The sequence below is a fragment of the Pinus tabuliformis genome, chromosome 2_2 (assembly GCF_031772625.1).
Source record: "Pinus tabuliformis cultivar Carrire ecotype Pingquan chromosome 2_2, CPIR1, whole genome shotgun sequence".
NCBI classification, from domain to species: domain Eukaryota; kingdom Viridiplantae; phylum Streptophyta; class Pinopsida; order Pinales; family Pinaceae; genus Pinus; species Pinus tabuliformis.
Genome location: NC_142300.1, coordinates 743,378,133 through 743,393,997, shown reverse-complemented (window position 1 = coordinate 743,393,997; position 15,865 = coordinate 743,378,133).

Sequence of the window (15,865 nt, the reverse complement as noted above, 5' to 3'; positions counted from 1 at the left end):
AGTTCCTATACTTTACTTGTTCGAGACATTAGGGAGGTGTACGAAGATGTCACTATAATTATTAGTGTAATTTCATAGATATCACAATGCAAAGTTTTGTCTCTCTGTGACTCTAACCGCATATATACAGTGGTTTGTCTTGTATATAAGCCGACTTGTATTCGTGAAGAGATGTGCTAGCATTTTATGCACGCTGACATGAGTGAGTTTAATTTGATTCGTTCGCAGATGTGAGTAGGATTGTGCTTGTCATTTGGAGGGTTGTTAGACACTTATGTATACATTGAACATACGATCAAGAATAGCTCTTTAATTATGACAAATCCTGAAGACATCAAGAAGAAGTATTTGACCTATGAATGACACTTCTTGCTCATGAAACCCATGATGCAAGGAATACAATAAATATATTTTTACATAAAACATATTACAATGTCATGAAGACCGAACCTAGTTACACTTTCTTCAACAATAGGTTTGTTGAGTTGTTTTCTTAGTTGTTAGGGAATGATCTCAAGGTATTGTTTTAGAAGTAAGTGTTCTCCAATGTAACTAAGTTGTCGCTGAGTCAGAGTGTGTATCTGTCATGTTGTTAAATCCATGAATCTAGTGATCTCATAGTTATATAATAAGGCACATTGTGATGTATTTGTAGGAAGCAAATGTGCAATAAAGTATTCCGGTGTGTTAAACTCTTTGTTTTCTATTATTTAACTTATTCTTCAAAATCATCCTCTTCTTTATCTTTCAACTAAAATATATTTGTTATATTTGATATGAAATTCAGCTTACCAATATTAAAAAAACAAATTTCATATAATTATATACAAATTCTATAAATAAAAATTATATATTCAAAATATCAATTTAATTTTCATATAATTATGTATAAAATCTATAAATAAAGTAATATATTCACAACATAAATTCAATTTCTTGCGTCCTATATTTGTATGTCATATTCTTATTTAAATTAATTATAAAAATAATTAAAATTATATTTCTAAATTAATATATTGTTTTTTTTTTCATATTTGAATTTACACCCAAATATAATAATAATTATCTTACACGAATACATTAACTTTTCCATATTAAATATTAATAAATATTTATATTTAAAAAACTTTCCTTTCAAATTAAATTTACACTAACGATAATTTTAATTATGGGCATTTCTAACATGCCGATAGACAGCGAGAGAGCTCTACAATTAATTGGCAAGAGGTACACCGGTCGCAGACTGGAAACTAATTGATATGCCAAATGTTAAACAAATTTAGTGGGTACAAAGAAATAGGATATATGTGAGGGCAGTGCATATTGCTATTGCGATTTCGATTGAGAATAATAATTATTTAATTTTAAGGTTAGGGCGAACGGGAAAAAGACCACGGAGCCATTTGAAAGTACACATATTCTATTTCTATAGTTTTAAACACATACTCTTCTTGAGCATTGGGCCACTCGCATTAGGGCCACTCTAATTTTTTGAAATACAAGAAACAATATGGCTAGTTATAATAATCATATCATGCTTGATCAAATGCTATTCATGATAAGTTTTGGAGTTATTTATTCTTTTCTTTTAACGTCTTTTAAACCTTGCGAAATTTGTTTTGGTTTACCTTTAAATCAGTGATCAACGGTTAGTGTTAATATTCAATAACTGATTAAATTTCCCAGCGAAATTTGCTTTGGTTTACCTCTAAAGTCAATGACTGTAAATTTTATTGACTGGGTCTATTTTTCTGTGGGACTTGTCTAACGAGACAGAGGAATTGATTGGAATGTTAAAAGTGGGTGGAATTCACGGAATTTTTTTTCAAAAAAATCTTGTAGAGGCAGTGTTTGAATCGTGTTTTTGATGGTAGAAATGGATTCAGCACCATCGAAAACATCTAGAACATCTTAAATTTTGAAGTTTAACAACTATAACTTGGATTTACAAAAATCCTTACCAAATTTTCTCTATATATAACGTGAATTCCAATAACTTTCCAGACAACACCTCAGCCTCATTAGACTACGTGTTTTTATGTAATTTGAACCTTAAACCTAACCTACCCTGAAACATGAGAGAGGTCGATTGAAGTTCATCTTTTCACTTCTTTCCGCACTGTCATTCCCAACTGTAACGGTAAAATTTTGAAATATTTTCAAATTTCAGAAGTAATTAAAATTTGCACAAATAGCTAAAAGGACATCCCCAAAAACATGATAGATAGTCATTTTAAGTGAGTCGTTCAACATTACTTCCGTAATAAAATGCTAACGTTACACTATGATTAAGGAACAACGAATAAAATCCAGAGCGGTTAAAAATGATTTAGTGCACGTAATTAATAAATATTTCAGATTTGAAAATATAATTAAGGAGCAACGAATCAAATCCAGAGCCGTTAGAAATGATTTAGTGCACCTAATTAATAAATATTTCAGATTTGAAAATATAATTTTAAGTGAGAATTGAATTATTTTGTTATTTAAAATATGTTTTCGATATAATAAATTTAAAATCATAAATGTATAAATTATATTAATTTTAAAAAATTAATGTTGAGATTTTTTCTGTTTTAGACAAAATAGGAAAGAATCCCAGTGTGTGACAACAATAGATATTTGTTGCTGGATTAGCTCCAGGTTGTTGGGAGCAAATTAATGCATCCTAAATTTGATGTGAGAGGCAGTTAGATTCTCTCTGCTATAAAATAGGTGGTCATACGGATAGCTGGGTGAGAGTGTGAGAGTTTCATTGATGTAATCTCCTGTTTGATTAATGAGAATTGCCGATGCCTTAGTTTGGTGGACGTAGCCCAGAATGGTTGGGTGAACCACGTTAAAAGCTGTGTCCCTGTGCATGATTTTAATTGCTGTGTTTATATTTCTCTGTTTGCTGTGCATCTGATCTCCAACAATTGGTATCAGAGCATGTTGGAGGCAAGATTGGATTTGCTGCCTGGAGGTGCTCCCTGGAGGCGCTGCGTGGTGTCTCTGCGTGCGTAGATAGCCATCCCGAACGGTGGAGCACAAAGGCGCTGGAGGGAGCTGTGTATAGCGTGCGTGGAGTTCATTGCTGTTGCTGCGTGGAGCACTGGAGGATTGCATGCTGGAGGCGTTTGGGTGCTGTTGCTGCGTAGGAATTGAGCGCATAATTGAATTCTGTGCGTGGATTCTTATAATGCATATATTCCAATTTATATATCGTAATGCCTATACGTTGAACCCAAGTCTGTCAGTAAAGGTATGCGCATTCAAAAACATTGATTCATAGTTAAAACGGTGCGGATGTACATTTAAAAACAGCGTGGTTTTGTTTTTGGTGCTGCGTGGGTGTATATATATCAAACAACGTTGATATATATTTGAAAAACAGCGTGAATATCCATTGAAAAACGGCGTGGATATTCTGTTTTTTAAACCAGCGTGGATATATGTGTTTTATTCCAGCGTGGATATATGTTTTACCAACGGCGTGGATATATGTTGTTTAAAACGGCGAATTGCAGTTTTGTTTTTTGGTGTACCGACAGTCTTATTTTTTTATGTTTTGGGATTGGCGCGGGATTTAAGAAAACAGTAGCGCCAACATCCTGAAATAGAGCAGATATTATTTAATCAAGTGCGCCAATGCGCTAATGAGCCAATGGGCGCGCATATGAGTGGGATTGTCATGTGTTGATCAGCAAGCGCCAGTTCATCAGCAAGCGCCAATTTTATTTACCTTTTTTTGTTTTAAATGAGATTAAATGTAAACTGAGGCACATGCATTTATTGAGTTTAATTTTTTGATTTACAATTGGAATTAGAGATTGTTTGTGTTAGACGAGATGGCGAAAACTCAGAGTGCCCGATTCGAAATCGAGAAATTTAATGGAAAAAATAATTTCGAGATCTGGAAGGTCAAAATGCATGATCTGCTGGTACAGCAGGGCGTGGCGAAGGCGTTGTTGGGCAGGTCCAAACTGCCTTCCCCTGTGACAGATGATGAATGGTCTGAATTGGATGGAAGAGCCTTGAGCGGAATTCGGTTGTGTTTGGCTGATGATGTTTTATTTAACATCGTGTCAGAGACGACTGCAGCTGATTTGTGGACGAAGTTGGAGAAGCTGTATATGACAAAATCCTTGACAAACCGGATTCTTCTGAAGCGGCAGCTTTATGGTTTGTGGATGAAAGAAGGTACCTCGATTACTGATCACCTGAATTTTTTTAATACCTTACTGGTGCAATTAGACAGTCTAGATGTGAAATTTAATTCAGAGGATAAGGCAATAACTCTATTGTGTTCATTGCCCGAATCCTGGGATCACTTTGTTACTTCCATAAGATTTAGTACAACAGACATCCTTGAATTTGACGATGTTGTTGGAGCCTTGTTGTCTGAGGAGACAAGGAAGAGGTCGAATGCAGACACCTCTACATCAGAGGTAATGATGGCCAGAGGTCGCTCAAGAGAGAGACACTCCGGGGGCAAGCATAGCGACTCTCGTTCAAAGTCCAAAGGAAAGAAGACAAAGGTGAAGTGCTGGCATTGTGGCAAGGCTGGACATCTGAAAAAGGATTGCTGGAAGCGAAAGCAGGCTGCTAAAGAAGGCTCGTCGACAGAAAAGAAGGAAGCCAACACCACAGATACAGGTTCAGTATCTGGTTCAGGTATGAGTGATGAGGTATTGTCTGTTAATATGTCAAATCATGATCAACATTGGTTGCTAGATTCTGGTGCATCAAACCACATGCGTATACATAGAGACTGGTTTAAGACATATAGATCAGTGAATGATGGAGTCGTGTACATTGGTAATGATATCACATCTAATATTGTGGGGATAGGAAGTATACAACTGCAAATGTTTGATGTCACAACCAAATTGTTAACTGATGTGAGACATGTACCAGATCTAAGAAAAAATCTAATTTCATTAGGAACACTGGATACGAATGGATATAAAACTGTAATTCAAGGTGGAGTTATGAAAATCTATAAAGGTATCATACTAGTGATGAAGGCTAAGAAGGTAGGAAATCTTTTTCAATTAGAAGGTAGAACTGGGTCAGATCATGTGTCGTTGTCTGAATAGGACACTAGTTCCATTCGCTTATGGCATCAAAGGTTGGGCCATATGAGCGAACGAGGGTTGAAAATTTTGGCTGACCGCAAGTTGCTTCCTAATCTAAGATCTGGAAAGTTAGATTTCTGTAAACATTGCTTGTTTGGAAAACGGAGTAACAAAAATTTAAAACAGGAAAACATACTAGTAAAGGAATACTTGATTATATCCATTCAGATGTTTGGGGTCCAGCCCCTACAACGTCATTTGGTTGCTCGCCGTATTTTGTGTCGTTTATTGATGACTTTTCTCGGAAAGTATGGGTCTACATGTTGAAAAAGAAGTCTGATGTTTTTACAGTTTTCAAGCAGTTTAGAGCATTGGTAGAAAACAACACTGGTAGAACTATAAAATGTTTAAGAACTGACAATGGTGGTGAGTTTACTTCCAAGGAGTTTGACAGCTATTGCAAGGATGCAGGGATCGAGAGACATAAGACCACGGTTTATACTCCTCAACAAAATGGAGTTGCTGAACGCATGAACAGGACTCTTCTAGAGAGAGCAAGGTGTATGCTGAGTAACGCCGGGTTGCAGAAGGAGTTGTGGATGGAAGCGGTGGCAACAACTTGTTATGTGATAAATCGATCTCCATCAATGGCAATAGGCTGCAAGATTCCGCAAGAGGTATGGAAATGACACCCTTGTGACTATTCTAAACTCAGAGTGTTTGGTTGTGATGCATATGCTCTAGTGCCTAAACATCAGCGAACTAAATTAGATCCGAAATCGAAAAGGTATGTCTTTGTTGGGTATGGTGATGGAACAAAGGGATTTAGATTGTGGGATCCTACTACCCGCAAAATCATCATCAACAGAGATGTAAAGTTTAATGAATTCTCTCTTGTACAGTTAGATGTAGATAATAAATTGAAACAGGATGATGTATCTGATTTTCAACACATTCAGTTTGACAACACTTTAGATGATAGTCGTGATGACCATAGTTCAGATTCTAGTCATGAACAGGTTTCAGGGTCAGATTATGAACAGGGTTCAGATGGAGGTCATGAACAGGTCTCAGATGGTGATCATGAAGAAGTTCCTACAGAGGGTAGACAACCAATTGTGGAAGCACCAGAAACATCCTTAAGGAGGTCTACAAGGATCAAACGTCCTCCAAGAAGGTATGATGATTATGTTACTTCAGTTGCTTTGACCGCTAATGATGATGAACCTTTGTGTTATCAGGAAGCTGTGGAAGGTTCAAAGTGTGACAAATGGAAAGCAGCCATGAAGGAAGAAATGATGGCCTTAGGTAAGAATGGCACATGGGATCTGGTTGAACTTCCCAAAGGCAGGAAAACTGTGGGATGTAAGTGGGTGTTCAAGGTGAAACGGGGTGTGAATGATACGGAAGACAGGTACAAAGCAAGGCTGGTTGCAAAAGGGTTTTCTCATAAATCTGGCATAGACTTTCATGAGATATTTTCACCAGTGGTTAAAATTGTTTCAATTAGAATTGTGTTAGCATTAGTGGCTTTGCTTGATTTAGAATTACAACAACTAGATGTTAAGACTGCTTTTTTACATGGTGATTTAGATGAGGAAATTTATATGGAACAACCGGAAGGGTTTGTTCAGCGTCGCAATGAGAAATTTGTCTGTAGGCTCAAGAAGTCATTATATGGCCTGAAGCAGTCGCCTCGGCAGTGGTATAAGAAGTTTGATTCTTTCATGTTGAGTCAGAAATATGTTAGAAGTGAATATGATCATTGTGTTTATTTTAAACAGTTGAATAATGGAATATTCATTATCTTGGTATTGTATGTTGACGATATGCTTTTAGCAAGCAAAAGCATAGAAGAAATCAACAGGTTGAAGGCTCAGATGGCAAGGACATTTGATATGAAAGATCTAGGAGCAACAGGACAGATTTTGGGCATGGAGATTTTCAGAGACAGGAGCAATGGTAAGCTGTGGCTATCACAACAGAAGTATGTTGAGAAAATACTTTTAAGGTTTGGTATGAATAATGTGAAGCCTGTTTCAGTCCCTTTAAGTTCCCATTTTAAGCTTTCTTCGAGTTTATGTCCTAATACCGATGAAGAAAAGGATTATATGTCTCGAATTCCATATGCCAATGTAGTAGGATGTTTGATGTATGCGATGGTGTGTACGCGACCAGATATTTCTCATGCAGTTGGGGTTGTCAGCAGGTACATGGCAAATCCGGGTAAAGAGCACTGGTCAGCAGTAAAATGGGTGCTTCGGTATATGAGAGGCACAAGTAGTTATTGTATAACTTACAATAAGAGTAGTGAATCTGTTTGCGGATATGTTGATTCTGATTTTGCAGGTGATTTGGATAAGAGAAGGTCAACTTCAGGATATGTCTTTACTCTTGCAGGTGGAGCTATTAGTTGGATGTCAAAGCTACAAAAAATTGTTGCTTTATCCACTACTGAAGCAGAGTACATTGTTGCTTCGCATGCTTGCAAAGAGGCGGTTTGGTTGAAAGGTTTGTTTGGTGAGTTTGGTAGGTTACATGACAACATCAGGTTACTTTGTGATAGTCAAAGTGCAATACATTTGGCTAAGAATCCAGCCTATCATAGTAAATCAAAGCATATTCCAATTAAGTACCATTTTGTAAGACAGGTTATCACTGAAAGGGGCGTTTCTCTTGAAAAGGTGCATACAAAGGAAAACTGTGCAGACATGTTCACGAAACCAGTTTTGTTAGAGAAGCTACGTTGGTGTTTGGCTTCTCTTGGCTTGCATAAAAGATAAAAATAATAAACAAACAGGGCATCAGGCTAATTGTTGTCAAGGTGGAGATTGTTGAGATTTTTTCTGTTTTAGACAAAATAGGAAAGAATCCCAGTGTGTGACAACAATAGATATCTGTTGCTGGATTAGCTCCAGGTTGTTGGGAGCAAATTAATGCATCCTAAATTTGATGTGAGAGGTAGTTAGATTCTCTCTGCTATAAAATAGGTGGTCATACGGATAGCTGGGTGAGAGTGTGAGAGTTTCATTGATGTAATCTCCTGTTTGATTAATGAGAATTGCCGATGCCTTAGTTTGGTGGACGTAGCCCAGAATGGTTGGGTGAACCACGTTAAAAGCTGTGTCCCTGTGCATGATTTTAATTGCTGTGTTTATATTTCTCTGTTTGTTGTGCATCTAATCTCCAACAATTAATAATTGAATTGCTGTACCGAGGAGCTATTTATAAATTTAAAATCATAAATGTATAAATTATATTAATTTTAAAAATTAATAATTGAATTGCTGTACCGAGGAGCTATTGCAAAGCGAGATTTGCTCATTCAACTTGATGAACCAAACTGGTTGGTTTGAAACGTGTCCACAAAAATTTCTCGATGTGATTTTTTATTTGATATAAATCACAGAACTCTCAATTCAATAAATTAATAATATATATTATTGAAAATAACCAATTTTATTTTCATGATTTTGAAATCATATAAACGAGAGAAGTTTTTAACTCACTCCAATAATTGGATATATAAAAGTAATTAAGAGTAAGTTGTTCACCTCACTGCAATGCATTCCATTCCAAAATATTCTCCAATCAAGATAAGTTCAGCCGGGGTGAGCTTAAGTCAAATTTTCCGAATATTTGGGAATCTAAGAGATATGGGAGCGGTTGTGATGAGCTTAAGTCCATTGTAGATTTTTCGAATATTCGAGAATCCGAGGGATAGGGATATAGGCGTGATTAAAAAATTGATCGCGCCTGTGTCAGTCAGATTCCCGGATATTCGGAGAATTTGCAATGGACTTAAGGATGCCCGTTCAGCGATAGTTACCAAATTCGACCATAAAATTGACCGCGCCCATATCAACCAGATTCTCGAATATTCAGGAAATCTACAACCAACTTAAAAATGCCAGTTCAACAGTAGTTACCCAATTCGGCCGTAGAATTCGAAAACTCGGTGGTTCGGTTCGGTTCGTTTCGGCCATTAATACGTTAAAGTTTGGTTCAAGACATTTGTTAATTGTTTCTTTTAATTTTAAAGTTCAGTTCAAGAAATTTGTTAATTGTTTTTTTAATTTTCAGAGAAAGTAGTCCACCATTTTCATCGCCTCATTTTCGTCCAGCATATAGCGATTCAAAAACGTTTATTCTTAACATCCATAAAGGCAATAGTTAAAATCCAAAGCGATCCTTCTTCATCTTCAATGTGACCGATTAGTCATTAGTTGCAAACAATGCCGCTTTCTTTCGAGAGAGGTTGATGAGTTTAGAACCGAGAACTCTTAAAATGCAAAATAATGTCTACTTGTATTCGAAAATAGAAAATAGAGGTTGGTCATTATATAGTGCCTGTTCAGCCACTTTCATTATGGGATGGTGCGTGTTCTGTATTTTTGTATTGTTAAATATGTTTTTAATTAGTATGTTAAATATAAAAATTAATTTAATAAAATAAAATTTAAAAGAAAATAAAAATTATTGGATATTTTTTTTATATGTTATTTTTTTTAATTTCACTCCAAAATAAAGATTTTAAAAGATATTTTCAACTTTCACTTCAAAGTAAAGATTTTAAAAGATATTCTCAACTTTACGTGGTGGATTTAATTATTAGGAAATTACTTTTATTATAGGAAGCAAGCCCATTCACTATTATATATTAATTAACTAACCCTTCTAAGAATTTGGACCTCTCATTCTATGGAGTCACCTCTTTTGACATTCTATGGAGTCACCTCCTTTGACAAGAAGTTCCTTCTATTAATCTTGATGTCTAATTTTATTTGCAGCTTTCTTGACATGATTTAAATCTTTAAAGTTTTGAATAATAAAATTACTCATTTCAATATTTTGAATTTAAAAAAAAATCAAGTTTTTAATATTGATAAGATGTATATTATTTCAGCTGCTTTAAGATGTATAGTAGATATTTCAACTGCATCAACATGTATATTCATGTATTTTTCCTGTGTTAAATTTTAATTAGTCAAATTTTTTCTTAAGAAATTGAATTCGTATTCAAAGTCGAATTTGGTAACTATCACCACACAACCATCCTATACCTTTCCCTTTCGCTAAGTATTTCACACTTGTAATTTAAATTCAAATTATTTGCCACAATGTACATGTATGACTTCAAGAAGGAATAAATCATCAACCATTGATAGAATTTTCGTTTCATAACTTTTTCGTAATCTTATAACACATCAAACACTCATTTCGGTCAGTAAAATATCATAAGTCAGAAAAGTATTCTCCATATTCGCCATATAAATTAACCAATGGTTTCAACGTTTGGAAAACAGGTTGCTAATGTCCTCACATTGTAAAATTATTTAACATTTACTGAGCTGCTCGAGAATTCGAGCATCGATTGAGAAGAATCTTCCATACGTCTCGCTTGGGCAATCATTGGGCATTTTGCACAGGCATCTCGATGCGCGGAGGAGTCAAATCTTGCAACCTTTCAACCTGATCAGGCTTTAGATTCAGCTTTTCGGTAAGCACTTCAACTGTAATCTCGGCCATGTATTCATGTTGAAGTGCGTCTGCCGGGCTGATTCTCTTCCGAGGATTAAATACAAGCATTTTATCTAGCAAATCCACAGTGTTGGAAATTTATGAAAATTCCATAACATACAGACAACAAAAATGCTCTGTTTTTATGCTCTGTTTTTATACTCTGTTTAAACACAGAAAACTCAGAAAAATAGGAAAAAATCGTTCTCTGCCCTGGTGTTGCAGCAACGCCGAAACTGGGGTTTCAGCAACACAAAAAAATATTTTCTGAAAACTGAATTTCAACAGTGCACAACAAAAGGGAAGTTGTATTCATGTATAATACTTCCTCTAACAGAGTGATTTCTACAAGGCTACTTTAAAGACAGTTCAAGACTTAAAAAAACTTCATGCTGTAAACAGAAAATACATTACTGTGTCTGCACTGTTGTACATTACAGAAAACAAAATACTCTATCTCCTTTGAAAAATCAACAGGTTGTTTTTCACTGCTGTGTCTGCACTCTGCATTGCTGTGACTGCACTCTTGTGCATTTACAAAACACTCTGTTTCTGGTCAGAACTAATGTTGCTGTAACACTCTGTTTCAGCTCAGAACGCTGTTGTAACACGCTGCTGTAACACTCTGTTTCTTCCTTGAAACATTTTACACTGCTGTGTGTAAATTACATTCATACATTCACGCTACTGCATACATAAAAAAAACTTCTGCACTGCTGTGCATTACAAAGAGATCTCTGTCTCTGTTCCAAAAAAAAACTAACACACAACTGTGTCTACATTACATTTTTCAGATTCAACAGAAAACTAAAACTTCACGCTTTTCCTTTTGCTGTAAAAACAAAATTGTACCTGTGAATTAAAATAAAATAAAATTAAAGATCCTACCTACATTTACCAACTACAGCAATAAATTACCATCATTCCGTGAGTGACCACCATTCCGTAATAAATTGCTGTGTAATGGCTGATTCAGGAAAACACTGGAGTTGCGGCTGTTTAATGGCAGATTCATCAATGCAGAGGTATGGCTGTTGATTCATCAGTACAGAGGTATGGCAAAGGACAGGCCCTGCAGTTGAAAATAATATTTCAACACTCCCCTTTAGTTTCAACTGCTGGGTTATCAGTCATACCCAGGCATTTCCTCAAAAATTCAAAACTTTTTTGTCCCAAAGGCTTGGTTAGAATGTCTGCAACCTGCTCCTGAGTTTTGCAATGTACTAAGACAATTTCTCCATTATTTACCAACTCTCTGATATAATGAAATCTTGTGTCAATGTGTTTCGTTCTCTTATGAAACACATAATTTTTGGATAATGCAATAGTAGAACTGTTGTCACAATAAATCACAGTTCCTTTTACCTGCTCTTGGCCTAAGCTCCTTAACATCCTTCTCATCCAAACTGCTTGACATGCTGCTGCTGTAGCTGCCACGTACTCTGCTTCTGCTGTAGATAATGCCACAATTGGCTGTTTCTTGGAAGCCCATGAAATGGCTCCTGAACTCATATGAAAAACATAACCGGAAGTGCTTTTCCGATCATCTACACTTCCAGCCCAATCACTATCAGTGTATCCAACTAAATTTGAACATTCTGAAGTAGTATATAAAATTCCAAACCTTTTGGTACCTTTGACATACCTCAGAATTCTTTTTGCTGCCTGCCAATGTGGTTCCTTTGGCCTCTCCATGAATCTGGAAATTAAACTAACAGCAAACATAATGTCAGGCCTAGTAGCTGTTAAATACATAAGGCTGCCAACAATACTCTTGTACAAACTAGGATCAAAATCCTTGCTCCTATCCTCTATGCTGAGTTTTAATCCCATTACTATGGGAGTGATCGCTGCTTTGCATTCTTGCATGTTAAATCTGCCCAACACTTGATTTACATATCTAGCTTGTGAGATAAAAATTCCTTTTTCATTTTGATCTACTTCTATGCCTAAGAAGTATCTCAAGAAACCCATGTCAGTCATTTCAAATTCCTTTTTCATGACTGATTTAAAATTCTCAATGAGCTGATCATCATTACCTGTGAAAATAACATCATCAACATATAAGACAACAATTAAAATTTTACCATCATTTTCTTTGATGTAGACGGTGGGTTCTCCTTCACACTTGTCAAATTCATTATCCAATAGATAGGAATCTATCCTGTTGTACCATGCTCTTGGCGCTTGCTTCAGCCCATAAAGATATTTCTTCAATCTGCACACTTTGTGCTCTTCACCTTTCTTCTCATAGCCTAGAGGTTGTTCAATGTAAACCTCTTCCTTTAACACTCCATTTAGGAATGCTGCTTCACGTCCATTTGGTAGACTTTCCATTTGTTTTGTGCTGCTATGGACAACACTGCTCTCACGGTTTCCATTCTTGCAACCGGTGTGAAAGTCTCCTCATAATCTCTCCCATATTGCTGCTTGTACCCTTTGACAACCAGCCTTGCCTTGTGTCTTTCTATTTTGCCTTCAGCATTGCTCTTGGTCTTGTAAACCCATTTCACTCCAATGACTTCTTTGCCTTTTGGTAGCTCAACCAAATCCCATGTTTTGTTTCTCTCTATGGCATTCATCTCCTCATTCATAGCTTCTATCCATTTCTTATCTTTAATTGCATCTTCGAAATGAATAGGGTTTTCAACATGACAATATAAAGCAAATAGAGAATTCATACCTTCATTTGCTGCTTCTTGTTCATAAATTTCATTTAAATTTCTGAACTTTTTACCTCTTTCATTTGGTGTATAAGTGCTTGAAGAAGCACTTGAATTTCCTCCTTGTGGTGTGCTTGAAGAAGCACTTTCATTTCTTCTCAAGGGTGTCTCTTGCTGTTCTGTTGTTGGTGCTGCTGTTTGGAGTGTTTTAGCCATTTCCTCATCATCATCGTCATGAGACAAACAATTTTTAACATTAACTGTTTTCTCTATGCTTCCATCCCAAGCTTCCTCCTCAATGAATTGAACATCTCTGCTGACAAAAAATTTCTTGGTAGATGGGATATACAACCTGTAAGCTTTGGATTCCTCACTGTATCCAATGAAGATACATTTCTCCCCTTTGCTGTCCAACTTCCTCCTTAGCTGATCTGGTATGTGTGCATAGGCCACACATCCAAAAACTTTCAAGTGGTCGACACCTTGCTTTCTCCCACTCCATGCTTCTTTCGGCACTTTGTTCAACACTGCTTTTGTAGGACACCTGTTCAAAATATACGCTGCACAATTTACAGCTTCAGCCCAATAATCATTTGGCAAATGCTTTGCCTTCAGCATGCTCCTTGCCATATCCATGATGGTCCTATTCTTCCTTTCAGCAACTGCATTTTGTTGTGGGGTGTACCTAGCTGTAAACTGTTTGTGAATTCCATTTTCTCTACAAAATCGTAGGAATTCCTTGGAGATATACTCACCTCCTTTGTCAGTTCTCAAAACTTTTATATGCAGCCCGCTTTGGTTCTCCACAAGTGCTTTGAAATTTCGAAATTTCTCAAACACTTCACTTTTGTTCTTAAGGAAATATATCCAAATTTTTCTTGTAAAGTCATCAATAAATGTTAGGAAATATTGGCTGCCTGCTAATGATGGAGCTTGCATCGGTCCACATAAATCTGAGTGGATGATCTCTAAGGGTGCCTTTGCCCTTATGCTTTTACCTGATGGAAAACTTTTTCTATGTTGTTTCCCCAAAATGCAACATTCACAAAGGCTGTTCGGTTTCTCTATCAATGGTAATCCTCTTACCATTCCTTTTCTACTTAACAAGTTTAGACCTCCAAAATTGAGATGTCCAAATCTCAAGTGCCACAACCAATTTTCATCCTTTGGCACGCTTTGGAAAGCCTCTTGTGTCACGGCTGCAATTTCTTCTTTATTTTTCAAATCTGCTCTTATTCTAAGAGGGAACATTCTGTTCCTTGTCATCTTCACTTCAGCAATGCATCGCTTGCTGGGTGCAATGTCCATGATGGTGCATACATCATTCTTAAAGAAAACATTGTACCCCTTATGGACAAGCTGTCAAATACTCAAGAGGTTACACCTCATTCCAGGGACATAATAGACATCTGATATGGTTTTCTTTTCTCCTTGCTTTGTAAATATTTTTACCTCTCATTTTCCCATAACAGAAATTTTGCTATCAGTTCCTAGTGTGACTTCTGATTTCACATTTTTATCTAGGGCAGAAAAGAAGGCTATGTTTCCTGTCATATGGTTGCTGCAACCTGAGTCTAAAAACCATATGTCTTCACTGTTTGTTTCAGCCATATTACAAGCTAACAACACATTATTTTGGCTCATATTTTCACTAGTAATGTTTGCATTAGATCTATTGATCATATCATGCTACTTCTTTTTACATTCACTGGCATAATGCCCATATTTTTTACAATAATAGCATTGGACATTGGATTTTTCATACCTTTGTCCTTGAGCATGATGTTGTCCTCTTTACTGGCTGTTTCCTTGGCCTTGGTTCTGATTTGGATTGCTGCCTCTTCCTTGAGCATTTGCTGGGCTGTTCCTTCCACCTCTGTTCTGGCTTCTGCCTCTTCCTCTCTTGTTTCCTCTTCCTTGACCTCTTCCTCTTCCAAAAGACATCTGGGTCTTGAAGGCTTGCTCTAGAGATGAGTTTTCATTCCTACTCAACCTCTGCTCATGTGTTATCAGTGATGCATGTAGTTCATCAACTGAAAAGTTTGAGAGATCCTTTGTCTCTTCAATGGTGGTGACAATCACATCAAACTTTGAGGGTAAGACCCTCAATATTTTCTCCACAATCCTCCTTTCTTCAATGGTTTCTCCATGAGTCCTCATCTGTGTGATCAGACCAATGACATGTGTGAAGAATGAGTCAATGTTGTCTGACTCCTTCATGTTCAAATTCTCAAAATCCTTCCTCAGTAATTGTAGTTTTGCTGTCTTCACTCTCTCTATGCCTTGATAGGCTGTCTTGAGAGTTTGCCATGCTTCATTGGATGTCTTAGCTACTGCTATTCTTGGAAATACACTCTGGTCCACTGCTTGATACAACAATACAATGGCTTTTGCATCCTTCTTCCTATTGCTCTTCAACAAATCTTTCTCTCCCTGAGTTAAGTTGTTAAATTGATTTTCATTTGCTGGTTCTGCAAACCCAGATTCAACTAATTCCCATAAATCTTGAGAGATAAACATGGCTCTCATGGTTATGGCACAATAGTCATAGTTTTTCCCGTTAAACTGTGGGAGATGGGTGTTAAACATACCCATACTAGTGCTGGTGCTAGCCATTCTTTC